The following is a 6,000-nucleotide window of genomic DNA, read 5'->3' as shown; positions in this document are numbered from 1 at the left end:
TCACATTATTACAGGAATTATCGGTTATTCCTTGTAATTTACCAATTATTACGATTAATTAAGAATTGTCTCGATTATGAAGACGGCAATTATTATAGAAGATAAAAAGACGTTTGTACTATGAATAAAGTTACGTTACTACGGCAGCCAATGTCGCTGTGTTGACATTTTGGACGCCTTCTATTTGAGAAGTCCTCAGGAATCCATTATTTTGCCATAATAATTACCACCAAATTATCCCATTTATTAATAAAATCATCTAAATTTTTAATTATATTCCTACTGATTGCTTACAAGTGTCCACCAATTGACTTATTAAAAGAATGAAAACACCGGAATCACTCTAAACCAGAACCATAAATAAACACTCAAATAGAAGACGCCCAAAATGTCAACACAGCGAAGCCACTGACTGCCCAAGAGAATTCTTAATCAATCGTAATAGTTGATAAATTTCAAAGACAGCTGATAATTACTGTAATAATGTGAGTTATAGATGTTTATAGATTATATAATTAACCTCTAGTTAGTCCTATTGTTCTCCTAGGTTACCCTATAGACCGTAGCCTTCTATGGGGTCTCAACCTGAGACTGTCTAAATGAAACGAGGTATATTTTATATCTCAATGATTAACTCATAGGCTAATGTTAAGTTTAGGCTATAAGTTTCTGTAGGATCTCATTACTGTAGGCTACAGGATGCCTGTATCCTGTATCCTGGCCTACTTTATCCTGAGACTGTCTGGTTCAATGATACTGTGATTTCTTAATGATTTCACGGAAGGTTTAGGTACGACAATTTAATTTATAACCCTATAGCCTAGGCTAGACTATAACCCCATGTCCTAAGTTATTTTTTCAATAGACGAAAAGACAAGAGTAGAGAGGGATCTATGCTCCAAACTACTGGTGCAAATTGTGTCTTTCACCAGTATTTTTTTTTCTTTTTACAGCTATTCTCCTTCTTACGATGGGGTTAGGTTCCAAAAAACCCATCGTTTATTGTAAAAGTCGTATCTCGATTAGGGGGAACAACTAACTGGACTAGCAAATCCAGTTTCACCACGTGTGAAGCCACCCTCCGAAAAAGTACTTTAACACGTCCTGACACCGAAGATAGGCATCAGTCACGAGTTGAGACCTCTACTCTCCTCTCGAAATAAGTATCTCCAAAGTTTGAATAAGTTTCATATTTTAAAGATAAATAGAGGTTAATGAAAGTCACACATACTTCCATGACCCTTTGAAATTTTACTTACAACTCCGAATATTTAGAAGATTGACGCATCTCGATGTTTGTGGAGTCGCTGTGTCAATAAACTTCCCATTTCCTGTGCTAAATCCACACACCACTGACCCATAGATGCTGGGGCACTTCTTCACAAAAATCGTAAACAATGACTTCCACCCACGACTTATCCAAGGGAACTAAGATTTTTGGTAGAAGGAAGAAAATAAGCGGGCACTAGATAATTATTTAAATAAATAGTTAAACAGCAGTATAAGGTCATTAATTGCATAAAATGTTTTACATATTCATGATTATTATTTGAAAATATTCGTTGTTGAAAAAGTAACTAGATTCTTGACTCAAATATAGACAGTTTTGCTTTGAACAGTACCTACAGCCTTTTTTGCGCTCTTCAATTGTTTATCAGTGTTGCCAGTTGGTATGTGTTTACCATCCAAACTGGGTATAAGACTTACACAAAACCGGGGAAATACAGGCATACCCTATGTTACGACTGGGGTTCCGTTCTTGAGACGCATTGTAAGCCGAAAATCATTGTAAGCAGGAACATCCTCAAAATCCTAAGAAAACCTTACTTTTAAAGCTTTGGGTGCATTAAAAATTATGTAAACTGCATTCTTATTGCATTTTTTATAAAAAAAATATTCAAATATTGAAAATTTCTGATGAATATAATTGAAAAGCGCCTTCACCTTGGAACGTCGTAAGCTGAACCCGTCGTAACCCGGGGACTGCCTGTAAGTGAAATTACCGTATCTATTTGTAGTGTATATACATATTAGAGCAATTTTATCATTATTGCATTACTATGACAACTACAATTCATGGAAACAGTTTGTAAATGCATCGGCGTATGTGTGAAGCTCCACTAGATTGGCAAAGATGAGTCATTTTGCCATCTGCTCGTATCTACTTTAGAAATACGTATCTGTAATTTTGGGGGGTTAATTTGGTTGCAAAAAAGGGATAATAGACATGAATTAAATAAACATTTTGAAGTAACAAAGTAAAGGTAAACTAAATAATGAGTAAAGTAAACAATTAAGGGAATAAAACTTTGCACCTCATAAACCATGTACTCGTGTGCTGCCCGCAACTGTTTGTGGAGTGAGCGCATAGGAACCAGGAACCACAACATAGTTCAAGTGCAATTCGGAGTGAACTAAGACCAAAAAATGTATAATTACAATCAAATAAGCACGAGTTTCAGTTGTGATGGCAGTAAGGATAAAACCACCGATTACAAGGTAAAAATGAATTTCAGTTTAAACCATGACCCCGGGAATAAGAAGTTTCATACTTTTACTAATCTAGGCAACAGAATGTTGTTTGTTCCGACACGGGATACAAACCTTTCGGTCCTTTTACTATTAATAGGAAGGTTACTAGCGGCAGCTGGATAGGTCGTAAGCTTTCTCGAACAAGGGGGTTCAGTAGTTAAACGCTTGTCCGACAGTGCGCCATGCCGCACGAATGGGAGGTAAGAACCACTTTTGCTTTCGGCCTGCTGGTGTGTAGACATGCTCTTCTTCGCTCTCTGCCCGTTTCATCGTTGTGTGCTTTCAGGATATGTATTTGTGTTTTTTCTAACTATTTGTGTGTGTAAAAGTAAACTGTAAGTACACAAATTCATTTTTCATATACACTTTGTTTATTTATGATTATGGATCAAGGATCGATGTAACCTCCTATTACCCGACGACTGTGCCCGGGGTTGAGGGGCGTAAATGTGGAAAATTGAGAGTTTTCTTGAGATTGATCCCCAGGTCCTTTGTGCTCTGTGCCGAGGGCGGGAGCGCGCTCGCGCCGAGCCGTGTATTTTTGGGTGGAAGTGAAAATTGTAAGTGTAGTACTCTTTTTCATTTTTCAGTTATATTTTTGCCCTGTGAGGCTCGTGCGAGGGCGCGAATGTTCTCGGCACGAGCCCTTTATTTTGTGTGAAACGTGAATTCGCAGTGCAGTATTCTTTTTCATTTTCATATATTATTTTGATTGCATCAATGTTCCATTATGGATCAAGGTTTCCGCTCTTTACCTGGGAATTGATCCTTAACCTTTATTTTGTCTGAAAGGTGAAATCGCAAGTGCAAATATTCTTTTTTCATTTCATATATTATTTTTGATTGCATCATATTCCATTATGGATCAATATCTCCGCTCATAACTGGGAATTGATCCTTACCCCTTGCGCTCAGTGCCGATGGGTGCTAATGCTCTCGGCCCGAAGCCCTTTTGTGTGAAAAGTGAAATCGTAAATGCAGGATTCTTTTTAATTTTCATATATTATTATTATTGATTGCATCAATATTCATTATGGGTCAAGATTCCCCTCATACCCGGGAATTGATCCTTATGCCCTTGCGATCGGTGCCGAGGGCTCGATTGCTCTTGGGCCGTGCCGTGTATTAGTTATGGGTGGGTGCAGTGGGTGCTGTGCGGGGGTAGGGGAAGCGAAGGCCCGCCAAGAAGTCGTCGGAAAGCTCTCCCGCGACTCCCTTGGTATCCGATTCTTCGTCTTCTTTCCTGCACAGCTCAGCTCCCCACGGATGGCACCTTCCCCTTTGGGGTGGGGGGGGGTATCCGGGTCCTTCTCCTCGCCCGATCTGTCGGGCGTGGAGGAGAGCGCTCGGTGCCCTGACGTACAATTGTATTCATGGGTCTTCCGTTCGCTCGGGGTGGGGTCTCCCCCACTCCGCGTGAGGGGAAACCCCTCCTAATCACCCGACTGTTGCTTCCGCAGGTGCTTATGCCACGAGGGATGACCTTGGTCAGGTGTGGGCGTCTTTGGGTCTGCAGGGCGTGCCTAGTGTCCAGGGGCTTCTCCATCATCTGGCTGGGTCTGCTGCGGTCACCCATAGTATGGTGACCACTACAACGACCACCTTGTCGAGTCAGGGTATACCGCCGCCCTCTCCTCCCATGGTATATTCACTCACGTGTCAGTGTCGCCTACAGCCGCTGTGCAGGGTCCGATCACCGTACCGAGGAGGGGCGTGCCACGGCCGCCCGGGTTTACCGTGCTGCCGCGACCAGACTTTCGCTGCCCTAAGAGTTCGCCCCTGGACCTGCCGCCGGTACCCAGGATGTCGCTGGCGGTTGCCCCGCCTTCTGTGCTACCTGTGCCACCTGCCGTACCTGCCGATGCTGTGCTGGCCGTTCCTACCGTTCCTGCTGTTCCTGCTGTTCCTGAGATGTCCCGCACCTGCTGACGTTCGTCCCTGCTTGTGTGGTTGCTGCCCCAGGGGGGACGTTGGTCTGTCCGGACAGGTGCATCCGGGCCCTGTTGCTTCGGCAACAGCAGCCCCGGCTCCGCCCTGGATGGCATACTTAACGTCTGTCCTGAGGAAGCTGACGAAGAAGAGGAGGAAGGTGTCGTCATCGTCTTCATCGTCTTCTTCGTCGTCGTTGGCTGCCGCCTCTTCCCCTTCGACTTCCAAGGCTTCACAGCCGAGGAAGAAGAAGGCTGCCTCCTCCCCTCCTAAGAAGTCTCCCTCAGGTTCACGGCACAGAGCGGAAGGCTGGTGAGAGCTGCTCTGGCGACTCTCACCAGGCCAGCTCTCACTCTCGCAGCGACCAGCCGGCTACCCAGGTTGACGTGATGGTCTCTGACCGGCCACGGGCTGAGGCTAGGAAGAGGTCCCCCCGATCGCTGGCGCCAGCGGTTCGACGCGCCGTGAGGACAAGCACCAGTCTCACTGTGACAGTGGTCTCTGCAGGTCACCTGACCGCCGCTCCCACAGGGAATGGACAGGTAGGGCAACCAGCAGCAGCTCCTCTGACACACAAGATCGGGGCCGCTGTTCTCGGTCCAGCCGTTCTCCCCTAGGGAAACGGCTCGACTAGGCCTGCAGCTCGATCCCCACCACGGGTTGGTGATTGCCTGCAGCCCTCCAAGCCCGCTGGTTCTGCCAGCGAGCGGAAGGGGAGCGTCAGGTCTTCGTCTCCCGTGCCTTCAACTTCCTCGGTTTACACCGGGAAGAGCGAGGCACAGCAGAGTGATCGTGAGGGGCTCGCCCAGCATGATCCCGTCACGATGCCATACGTACCAGGCACAATCTTCAGACCGACCAGGACGTACGCGCAAGTGGCAGGAGGAGACCGAGAGGGGTCTGTCGCTGTTCCCCCTCCTGAAGGTGGAGGTTCTCGGGATATGCTCTTGTTCGAGGGGCTTGACGGTCCTACTCCGCAAGATGCAGTCACTCCAGGGATCCAGAGGAACTTTGCCGAGGTTATTGCGCTGATTAGTCAGCACGACGACCTCGGGGAAGGATCGCCGCTCCCACCATCCGAGCCACATCCCGGCTCGAGTCGTTTTGGGGTCCAAGAAGGAACCCAAACCGACGGTGGGTCTGCCGCGATCGCAGCTTGCCGACTCTGTTGGACCACGTGAAGTTTCTCATCTTCGGACAGGACGGCTCGCTGAGGTCTGCAGACCGAAAAGGCTACTTCCTCCTCCTCTACTGCGACAGCGGCGATTTTATGTGCGTCAGAGAACGGTATCGGCTCTCTCCTGTCAGGTATCGATCAGCCCCACCCAGATGCCGTTCACAGTGGCGGCAGACCCTTACCTACAGTGCGAGTTCGTAACCCTCCTCGGGGAAAATGTTTCTCCTGACGATACGTTTTCCCAGACTCTGGAAGGCCATCGCCACAAGGTGATGGCTGCTCCTACTCTCTTCTCCAACTGCTAGTTCAGCTGGGAAGGCGACCGAGTATCCAATTCCTCCCCCATTTCCTCTCTCCTTACG

At 46.8% G+C, this 6,000-nt stretch overlaps 1 protein-coding gene across 1 annotated transcript in view; it reads left to right on the top strand.

Annotated features, from left to right (window-relative positions):
* Positions 1–381: 381 nt before the first annotated feature.
* Positions 382–6,000, top strand: part of LOC135204527 (zinc finger protein 239-like) — a 181,900-nt gene continuing 176,281 nt past the window's right edge. Inside the window, exon 1 of the mRNA XM_064234692.1 lies at positions 382–485. The gene's annotated coding sequence lies outside the window, so the exon portion shown is untranslated. The remainder of the gene's footprint in view (positions 486–6,000) is intronic.

This window comes from Macrobrachium nipponense, chromosome 47 (genome assembly GCF_015104395.2).
Source record: "Macrobrachium nipponense isolate FS-2020 chromosome 47, ASM1510439v2, whole genome shotgun sequence".
Lineage (NCBI taxonomy): Eukaryota > Metazoa > Arthropoda > Malacostraca > Decapoda > Palaemonidae > Macrobrachium > Macrobrachium nipponense.
The sequence above is the reverse complement of the archived record's forward strand: the minus strand, read 5'-3'. Positions and strand labels throughout refer to the sequence as shown.